Source organism: Ipomoea nil, unplaced genomic scaffold, assembly GCF_001879475.1.
Source record: "Ipomoea nil cultivar Tokyo-kokei standard unplaced genomic scaffold, Asagao_1.1 scaffold0642, whole genome shotgun sequence".
NCBI classification, from domain to species: Eukaryota; Viridiplantae; Streptophyta; class Magnoliopsida; order Solanales; family Convolvulaceae; genus Ipomoea; species Ipomoea nil.
Genome location: NW_017617070.1, coordinates 5,847,734 through 5,858,937, shown reverse-complemented (window position 1 = coordinate 5,858,937; position 11,204 = coordinate 5,847,734). Strand labels below are relative to the sequence as shown.

The 11,204-nt window shown below is 36.8% G+C and overlaps 1 long non-coding RNA gene across 2 annotated transcripts; it reads left to right on the top strand.

Moving 5' to 3' along the window:
* The first annotated feature begins 5,178 nt into the window (after positions 1-5,178).
* Positions 5,179-7,182, top strand: LOC109174356. 2 transcript variants are annotated; one of them, XR_002053057.1, is made up of 2 exons: positions 5,179-5,526; positions 6,098-7,182. It is a non-coding gene; the product is annotated as an uncharacterized LOC109174356 (long non-coding RNA). The 2 variants fall into 2 exon arrangements; XR_002053056.1 differs by having other exon boundaries at positions 5,179-5,992.
* Positions 7,183-11,204: the final 4,022 nt, after the last annotated feature.

Below are 11,204 nucleotides of genomic sequence, written 5' to 3'. Positions count from 1 at the left end.
TAGGTCAGTGAGGCATCTTATGTCATTGGCATAAAGATCCATAGGGATAGATCCCGGGGTATTCTGGGACTATCGCAGGAAACCTATATCAACAAAGTCTTAGAAAGATTTCGGATGAAGGATTGTTCACCGAGTCCAGCTCCTATAGTGAGAGGAGATAAATTCAGTTTGAACCAATGTCCGAAGAATAATTTTGAAAGAGAATCCATGAAGAATATTTCTTATGCTTCAGTTGTCGGGTGCCTCGGGTATGTCCAAGTCTGTACTAGGCCGGACATCGCCTTTGTTGTTGAAATGCTGGGACGATATCAAAGTGATCCGAGTTTAAACCGCTGGAGAGCTGCAAAAAGGGTTTTAAGGTATCTCAAGGGTACCAAGGATTATAAGCTTGTGTTCAAGCAGATGGACATTTTGGACATTGTTGGATATTCTGATTCGGACTTTGCCAGTTGTGTAGATTCTCGGAATTCAACTTCGGGGAACATTTTTATCATGGCCGGTGGAGCTGTTTCATGGGGAAGTGTTAAACAAACTCTTGTCACCACTTAAACCATGGAAGCGGAGTTCGTTTCATGTTTTGAGGCTACATCTCAAGGTGTATAACTTAAGAATTTCATTTTGAGGCTTAGAGTTATGGACTCTATTTCTAAGCTATTAAAGGTTTATTGTGACAACTTAGCTGCAGTCTTCCTGGCTAAGAACAATAAGAGTGGGAGTCGAAGTAAGCATATCGACACCAAGTACTTAGCCATCAGGGAGCATGTTAAAGATAAGAAAGTGGTCATTGAGCATATAAACACTGAGTTGATGATTGCTGATCCCTTAACTAAAGGCATGCCACCATTCAAGTTTAGGGATTTTGTTGAGAAAATGAGACTTGCGCCCACTTTGTAAAACTTGTATACATTTAGTTATTTGTATGAAATTCTTAAAGCATTTAGATATTTTCTCGTTATTGTATTGTGCACATATTGTTGAGAAAATATATATCTTTTGGACCTGGAATAAACATAAGGTTTATCCATTAAGTTTTTGGTTAATCACATGAAGTACTTAGAGAACAAGTTTCATTGTGATTATAGTAGATACTACTCGTATTAAGAGGACATATCTCTATAGTTCATGTATTTTGTTTCTTTAAGTTTGTTCTTGCACCAAGTGGGAGAATGTAACATTTTCCATTTATGGTGCAAGATTATTATGGCTTTAATGGCCATTAAGGGGTGCTAATTGTAACAGTTGTAATGGTTACCGTTACAAACGTTACAAAGCTTGTATTGATGGTTAATAGGATATATAAGACTAGGTCCCTCCACTGCTTAGAACACTGTCATTTCGACACAACTATACACCATCTCTTTGAACCTGAGAACAAGTGGGAGACACTCTTCCCAAATTACTACAACAAATAACTAAGGCATTCAACTACAAGGCAATTGAAAAGAATAACTATTGCCGGAGGTTAGTTTGTGTTTACATTTACTGTTTGCTTACACCATAATCATCAATGATTTTCTGGGCTTATGATATTTTCTTTCATTAACGTTCACCTCCTCCGTTGGTCCAGTCATCGGGGTTTCCTCCACCATTCTTTTTGGACATGCATCTTGCCGGTGACCGTAAACACCACAACTATAGCGAACAAATGAATTCTCTCATATCCAATTCTGCAAATCCTTCGTCGGAATTTAATTCCTTGTAGAGTGTTTCCTTAAAAGAGAGCATTTTTTTTATTTGTTTATAATGTTTACATTAAATATGCTAAAAAAATTGGAAGGTTGTGTGTTCGAGCCTCAGTGGAGGTGTTATTGGCTCTTTGTGTTTCAGTAGGTTGAGAAAGTATATGAACAGATACTACATTGTAATAGAGCTAATAGCATTCAAAAAATATGCTAAAAAAATTGTAATGTGCAAGTATTTAGATTTTTATTAACTAACCTTTAATTTTTTGTCAACTAATTTTAATGAGAATAGACAATAAAAGCAATTAAAATTACACAAATCTTTTAAAATTTTTAGTAAATTATCAAAAAAATTTAAAAATAAAAAATTAAAAAAAAAATTGGTCTGAAATGTTTGAACCCCTTTACTAATACAGAAAATTTTACCAATTTTCTAGAAAACTAAAAACAATAGAATAAAAGATATGTTCATTTGTATAGTTTTCGAATTTGAAAACTAGAAATAGTTTTCTAGAGATTTTTTTTCTACTTTTCATTTTGGAAAACGAAATCTCTTTATCACCTATTTGACTATATATCTACCACTAAAACCACATCTTCATCGACTTTATCTACTTATTACATATTTATCCATTATTATTATTATTATTATTATTATTATTATTATTATTATTATACTATTAGAGTTTATTAAACTCGAGAACCAGAACTATCGGAATTAATGCATTTTATTTTTTTCAGTTCAGAACATGAATCGACAGTTCCAGTTCGCGATTTTACTAAACTTTAAATATCGGGTTTCGATTCTAAATTGTAATCGGAACCTTTCAGTTTGGTTGCTATAGTGACTATTCGGTTTGAACCAAATCGCGGTCATAATTTGTTAGATAAGAAAAATAAATGAAATATTTATTTTAAGGATAATATGTCCATTTAACATATCAAAGGGAAAAAATTGTCACTTGAATAATTCAAATGGACAAAATGCTATAAGTATATAATTTAACGGGAAAAAAATGTTATTTTTTCCCATGAAAAATTGGAAATAAAGAAAAAAGAAGCAACTGGCAAGTTTTTATTTTTATTTTTTTTGGAAAAATTGCACTATTGTAGAATTCCTCCCTAAGTGTTGGTCATGGTTACTTTTCGTCCCTAAGTTATCATTGGTGTTGCACTTTTCGTCCCTGAGTTATAAGGTAATTGTAGGATTCGTCCCTAAGTATTGGTCGTGTTCACTTTTCGTCCCTAAGTTATCATTAACGTTGCACTTTTTGTCCCTGAGTTATACTAAAATTGCAAATTTCGTCCCTAATCACTACTACATAAATGGTATACTATGTCACTTAATAGACGGCGATTTTTTAAATAACTGACGTATAATATATTGTGTTATACTACGTCATTTAATAGACGGTGGTTGTTTAAGTAACTGCCGTATATAGTTGACATACATGGCGGTTGTTTAACCGCCGTATATAGTTAACATACACGGTGGTTTCTAAAACCGCCGTAGGAAGTGTATATTTGCAAGGACAGTCACTTACACGCGCGACACTTCGAAAACCGCCGTGTATGTGTAAAAAACCGCCGGTGGTTATTTAAAGTGTATGGCGTAAAAAAATTAATTAAGGTATATACGACGGTTATTTAAAAAACCGTCATCTATTAAGTGACGTATTATAACAAAATATATTAGACGATGGTTATTTAAAAAACCTCCGTCTATTAAGTGACGTAGTGTACCATTTATATAGTAGTGATTAGGGACCAAATTTGCAATTTTAGTATAACTCTGGGACGAAAAGTGCAACGCCAATAATAATTTAGGGACGAAAAGTAAGCATGACCAACACTCTGTGACGAATTCTACAATTACTCTATAACTTAGAGACGAAAAGTGCAACGCTAATAATAATTTAGCGACGAAAAGTGAGCATGACCAACACTCAGGGACGAATTATATAATTACTCTATAACTTAGGGACGAAAAGTACAATTTTCCCTTTTTTTTTTATAACTTAATCCTAATCATACTTTGTATAATTCTTGAGTTTTTTTGTTTCACGTGCCATTCGAACCACACACTACAACCTCCACTTATAATCTTTAAGTCAGACAACAAACCAATTACGTTAATTCGGAGGCGAGTTTTTAAACTTTTAACAAGACACTTCTCCACCCTTTCTGTTATGAACTGGACCCTTATATCCTTCAAATTGCAGACATCATCGCCATCCAGGATAGGGATGGCAATGGGGCGGGGTGGGTGCGGGGGATATATCCCCTGCCCCAGCACTCGCATTTCCAACCCACTCCCCGTACCCGCACCCGCACCCGCGCGGGTAATGAAATTCTTACCTCATACCCGTCCCCGCAGAGATTTTACGGGTGTTGGTTTTCGGGTTTTCGAGTCCAAGGAGGTCCAACACAACCTTTGGTTGGTGGATTCACCTTTCACAAAGTGACAGCAAAAGAAGAGTAATTGAATAGTAGCTAGAAAGTGTGTGTCTCTTATTCCCTGGGCATGGATTCGCCACTATTACAAGGGTGGAGATGCCCTTATATAGTAGGCTCCTCTCCGTCCGACTTGAAGGACATCAATCATTGGTGTTAAGGCTAATTACCATTACTAAGCCGTTGGGCGCCGTTACCGGACCGGCCAACGGCTCTCTGGACTCATAACCGCCTGCCTGACCGAGTCCCGCTTTAAATGCCTCCAACGGCTCCTGGACCGACTTAAAAGCTACGCTTGAACGCTTTTCAACGGTTCTCGGGGCCGAGTCTTCTTAAATGAGGCTCTTCAATGTTCCCTAACGGCTCAGGGTCGAGTCTCTATCCGTGCTCGGGCCTGGGCCGACTCCTGGACTCGGCCCAAGCTTTCCACTAGGCTTCTTTCGCTACCGGCCCATATCTTCTTTCCTGGACTCCTCTCTTGGGCCCCTCTTCTTGGGCCGGGGTTCTCACCCCATCAACGGGTGCGGGTAATACCCAACCCGCAACTCTAATTCTTCATATTACACTTAAATCTAATAAAAATTTTATACTACAACTCTAATTATTACATGGATTTTTTATAAGTTTGAACATAACTCTAAAATTTAATAAGAGCCAATGAAGTTAATCATTGGACCTAAAATTGTATTGGTAGTATAAATTGTATTAAGTGTTTACTCATTATATTATTTGTGTTGTTCTTATTCAATTTTAATTAACAAAAAATTAAGAAGTTTAATTTATTATGCATTTTTAATTATAAAATATGCATAAACTTATATAATAAATGAATACTAATAACAAAATATATAAGTGCGGGTGCGGGGCGGGGATACCTTCCCCGCCCCCGCCCCCATACCCACTCGGGTATACAAAATTCTCCTCATACCCGCACCCATTACCTAAATTGTGAGGGTATTTTAAAATCCATAGGGACAGGAATGCGGGAAATCATTAGGTGCGGGTAAAATTGTCATCCCTAATCCAGGATAGGGATGGCGGTTCAATTCGGATTTTCCGAATCCAACCGAACCAAACCGCTTCACAATTCGGTAAGCCTTTTTGAATTTTAATTTACCGAACGGTTCAGTGCTGAGCCTTCCGCCGTCCGCCACTCCACCATCTGAAAATCTAAGAATCGAAAACTTCAAGGAGACAAAGACGAAGCCTCCGCCATCCGCCTGCTTCTCTGCTCCACCGTCCGCCATTGCCTGCTTCCCTGCTCCGCCTTTGCCTGATTTTGAGTTGAATTCGCAATAAGTTCCAAGTGTGTTGTGTGTGTGAATATAGGAGTAATTGTGACTGTAATTCTGATCTTGCAGGGAAGAGACTATGGAAGTCAAGATTATACGTATCCTTTTTTGTCATTTTGTGTTTTGAATAATTTGGATTTTATTTATGATCTACTGGAGTTATATTGATGCAAAATGTAATATTAAAAAATTAAAATAATTCCTAAATTCTTGAAACTCAAATCAATTTGGCATTTTATAATTTGTTTAAGGTAAGGCTTTGGGAGCCATTTGATATGCATCGTTGTTCTGTGTGAATTTCTTGAACTCATGAAGTATTAACCTTTTTATTTTTAGTTTCTCACTTCACCACTAGTGAAGTTTGATTTGGACATGCATATAAACTTTGTTTCATTTTAATTCTTCTTATTGTTTTCTGTTTGTTTGGTGTTTGGTTGGACTAATTTTCAGTATGCCAGAAATTCTTGAGATTGCCTGTCTTTTGCTATCCAGCTTAAATTTCTGTGTAATCAGTTTTCACTTGACCAATTCCTTTGCTTTGTGCTGTGGGTGGCTATGAACAGAGTACTTCCTTTGTCTCAACTTGATACCACTCAAATTTCTAATAAGTAGATTGTGGGGGATCTTAATACTCTCTTCTTTTTTGTTAATTGTCAATAAAAACTACAGGTGGCATGCTGTTGCTTCATGGACATGGGATGCACAGGATGAGACTTGTGGAATTTGTAGGATGGCCTTTGATGGTTGTTGTTAGGATGTCAAGTTGTTACTCTTTACACCTGCCAATCTGCCATTGTATTACCATTAAGTTTCGACTTCTATTTGAATTCCAAACTGTTACTCTTTATACCTGCCATTATTTTGCCCTTAATTCTATCTTTTCTATGTGACTCTGATTGCTATTATTGCCTTGTACTTGCACACATTTGGATTATATGGTCATGTGGCAGTGTGGCACTGTAATACTTATTTTTATGCCTTTAGTAAATCCACTATTATCGTTAAGCTTTGTTTCTACTTCTGGTAGGATGTCAAGTAGTTACTATTTGCACCTGTCATTGTATCACCATTAAGTTTCTACTTCTATTAGGATTCCAAACTGTTACTCTTTATACCTGCCATTATATTGCCTTTAATTCTAACTTTTCTATCAGTTTATCAAAATACTGTCTAGTTCAGACTTCTACTTCTTGTGGGATTGATAATGATATCCTTTTCTCCTGCATCTTATAAATTTGAAATTTCCCCTGGATCTACAAACTTGTTCGATAAAAATATGTTTGTGAAATTAGCAAGGATTTGCTTAATCCTTTCGGTGTATAAAATTTCCAAGACAGTTGCTGTAGATGAGTGCTCCAGCTTTTCTGTGCAATTTGAAGCTCATAATCATTTTTGACAATTGACAATCATTATATTTTGGGGTTTTTACCAACACTCTCTTGGTTTAAACTTCCAATTCATATCCCTCCTGCCACCTGTATGGCACTTGGTCCGCTAAATGATTAATAATAAAGATCTACGGTGGTGTCTCAATTATTGTCTTTTATGAAAGATCATCTTCAATGCTTATGTTACAAGGATGTAAAGAGAATGTTCATCGTATAGTTTGTATGTTCAGGTGGTTTAAATGTTTTCTTGCAGTTTGGGGTGCTTGCAATCATGCATTTCATCTCCATTGTATCTTGAAGTGGGTGAATTCACAGACTTCTCAGGCACACTGTCCCATGTGCCGCAGGGAATGGCAATTCAAAGGATGAAAAACTGCATGTGTTCTTAATTTCTGGCAAGTTTCTCATCCTCCTTACTTCCCCCCTATTAAATAAAATAAATAAATATAAGAACTTTACCAGCAAAGGAAATTTGTTCTTGAGTCTTGATTTCTGCACATAACTTTTTAACTTCTGCACTTTGCAGTTTTCTTGTTGCTTAAGTGACAGCATTACCTAAACTAATAGTTTAAGAACTCAAATAAGTGGGAAGAGATTATTTAGTCTGATTATTGGGAATTTGGGATTACTAACCAATTAATCAAACTTTTACCCGTTTGGCAAATATATAGTTTATTAATATTACTACACTTTAGCTTATTTAAGCAAATAATTCACAACCAGAATTGATTATGGAATAAGTCACAGTGGGCACTCTGTATTTTATAATCTTTAGTGCTTTACCACACTGGACCTTAAATATTTTGATATTCTTTGCAACCTACATGGCAATCATAAAATCCATACTAGCTCTTGCTTTTGTATTATCATGTTATTCTATCTTCTGTTATTGGAGAACTTGAATATAGGAATGACAGGGCTTTGCCTTTTTTTTTTTTTTTTTTTTTTTTTTTTTTTTGGATTTAACAATCATTACTTCATGAGTTAAGGTCCTTTAATCATTGTGTGTTGAAATGAAATGCACGTTTGAGAGCGAATCAAGTGCAAGTGTTTCCCTTCTTATTTTATCCTCTTTTGTATGTGCTTTATGAAAGTTAATTCTATACACTTAATGGTCTAATTACATTTACAGGTTTGGAAGCATTGCCCGTCCATTCAACTAAAAGCACCTCGGAATTAAACACTGCATCAAGATATTACCATCTTTGCCACACCTTTTAGTCATTCTCTAGTTTGGTCCTCAGTTGTTTGTGCTGTACCTGATGCATCAAACATTGTCTGGCTTGCAGTAGTTAGGAAGCCCTTATGTTTTTTGCTTTGAGCTATGTTATAAACTTTGACAAATTTATGTGCTTTATGACTTAAAATATTGATGATGGTTAATGATACTGCAAATTGAAACTTGTTTTACATGGATGCTGAGATTGGGCATCCTTTAGTTTGTACTTGCAGGCATTTTTGTAATGTTATAAAACTGATGCTAAGTGTAACAGACCTGAGAATGGGTTCAAATGCAAGGACTGATGAGCAACAAGATTAGTTGGAGTTGGCAGATTGGAGGTTGAAGTTGTCAAGTGTGTTTTACTTTCTTACCCTTGGTTGTTATAACAACTGTTGAGCTGTTTTATTCCTTGGGATTGCTAATTTTTGTTGGATTTTTGGTTATTTAGGAGAGGATTGCATTTATATTGTTTTATTCATTTTCTGAATGAAAACTTTGAATTTTCCCTTCACTCTCTCAATTTCAAATTTCTTTTTCTGGTTCTTCCTTCTTCCCTCAATTCTGTTTTATTTTCTGTCGAAGACCCAGAACACTGTGTTTTATTTTCTGTCAAAGATCCAGAACACTGCATTTGGTATTAGAGCTCTTTTTGCTGGGCAGCTAACTTTGAAACAGAGATATTTTTAATTAATGTAGATCTCACACAATTGGAGCGGAATGCAACCATAAGATAGGATAGATGACATCAATTCTCTGCATTCGAGTCAAATTGTAATAGTATAACTTAAAAGAATTCTAATTAATCTAAATTAGGAGGTATTGTAGTCATAGGCATAAACAATTGTTATTGACATGTATATTTATTTTATAGTCAATAATCCCAGGAATTCATAAATCCAAGTATCCTTTCTCTCATTTATCCCTACTTTTTATTGCCTTCATTTATTTATTTTCTCTTTTTTCTCAAACTCTATTACACAATTTACTAAAGACTACATAATAGAACATGTAGTATTAAAATACTTGTAGTCACTAGAGATACAACACTCGTTACTCTCACCTCTATACTCAGACTCATAGTATAGTTGCATAACAGAAATTTATATAGTGCAAATCCGAGTATCAATGATGCTATTGTGTTAGAGATAAGAGCTGAAAGGAAGAAATAAAAAGAGAATTGAATTAAAAGAAACCAAGAAACAAGGATAATATATCCTCCAGCAAGAAATAGTTCTTGCCCATCTGTAAGTAGCTCTTATTTTTTGATTGCTATTGCCTGCCTATTACTAAGGGGAACTCCTTTATTTATAATCTCATATATATGTTATAAAAGTAAACATCATAAAATTCTCTTATGATAATCTGCTGCAATCCCTTTACTTATGCCTTGTTTGTATTCTGGAAATCTGCTACTTGAATGGATGACTGATTCCCCTTTCCTTTTATTTATTGATTTCTTTCTTTTCTTCTTGAGTAAACAATCCACTTGTTTGATGCGTTATCATTGCCACCCGCTCCTGAAGTAGCCTTGTCCCCAAGGCTAGAGTTAGGAAATTGACCGTGAAAATCTAAATTATTCATCCAAGTCGCGTCATCTTGGGGCAGATTTTCCCATTGCACCAAAACTTTTGGTACCCCATTTTGGAGTCGAGTACCTAGAATATCCTTAGGAATATACCCTTGGTCTTCTACTGCCATGTCTGCTGGAAGTTCAGTGATTGCAGGGTGGTGGCCCGTGACACGCCTAAGTTGTGACACATGAAACACTAGATGTATTCTGGCTGAAATTGGTAGTGCTAGCTTGTAAGCCACTGCACTTAGTTTCTTCTCAATAGTGTATGGCCTATAGTACCTTGGAGCGAGTTTCTGGTATATGCGACGTTGTACTGATGATTGGCGATGCGGCCGAAGTTTTAGTAGGACATTGTCACCTTCTTCGAACTGCATATCGCGTCGTTTAGTATTTGCCGCCTTTGTCATACGGCTTTGTGCTTGCTCCAAATTGTGATGAAGTTGTCTTAGAAGCTCATTTCTATCAATGTTTTCCTCGCCACTGCTGCTACCTTGAATTCTCCTGGTAAATACTGATGCAAAGTCGGAGGGGGGTCGCCCATATACGGAAAGAAAATGTGACATCCCGACAGCCCCTTAAAACGAAGTATTGTACTAATACTCGGCCCAATGAAGATATCGTCCCCATTGTTTGGGTTGTTCAGAAGCAAAGCATCGCAAATATTGTTCTAGACAGCGATTAAGGACCTTGGTCTGGCCATCTGTCTGCGGATGGTAAGCACTGCTCATTCGCAGCTTAGTTCCGAGCTTGGCAAAGAATTCCTTCCAGGAATTGCTTAAGAATACCGAGTCTCGATCACTTACTATGGATCGTGGTACTCCGTGTAGGCGAACAATCTCCTTCATAAAGATGTCAGCAAGTGATTTGGTGGTGAGCGGGTGTCGTAGCCCCACAAAATGGGCATATTTAGTGAAGCGATCTATTATCACCCATATGCAATCCAGCCCATTTGATCGAGGTAGTCCGGTGATGAAATCCATAGCGATATCTTCCCAAGTTGCTGATGGTATAAGTAACGGATGGAGTAAGCCAGCAGGGCCCAAGGTGTCATACTTATTTTTCTGGCAACTAAGGCATTCTGCTACAAACTGCTGGACACGTCTCATCATTCCTTACCTGTATACACTCACATCCAGTCTACGGTAAGTATGATAAGCCCCCGAGTGACCTCCTGTAGGTGTAGAATGGAATTCCTCCAATAGTTTTGGTATCCACAGCGATGTAGCTGGTATGACAATGCGCCCTTTGTAAAACAACCACCCATTAACAAGCTGAAATGGTGGCTGGCTAGCGGGGTCCTGCTCCAGTCGATCCCTAATGAGTTTTAAATTGGTATCCCATGAAATTTCAGCATCAAGAACATCCCAATCTAACCAAAAAGGTAAGGATATTGCAGATAACTCTAACTCTTCATGTTGTCTGGATAAAGCGTCAGCCGCCTTGTTTGTTTTGCCTGGCTTGTAAGCGATCTCAAACTCATAACCATTAGCTTAGCTACCCAATTTTGTTGTTATGGGGTGGTAACTCTTTGTTGCAAGAGGTGGCGTAAACTACTATGATCAGTGTGAACCACAAACTTTCTTCCGCTAAGAT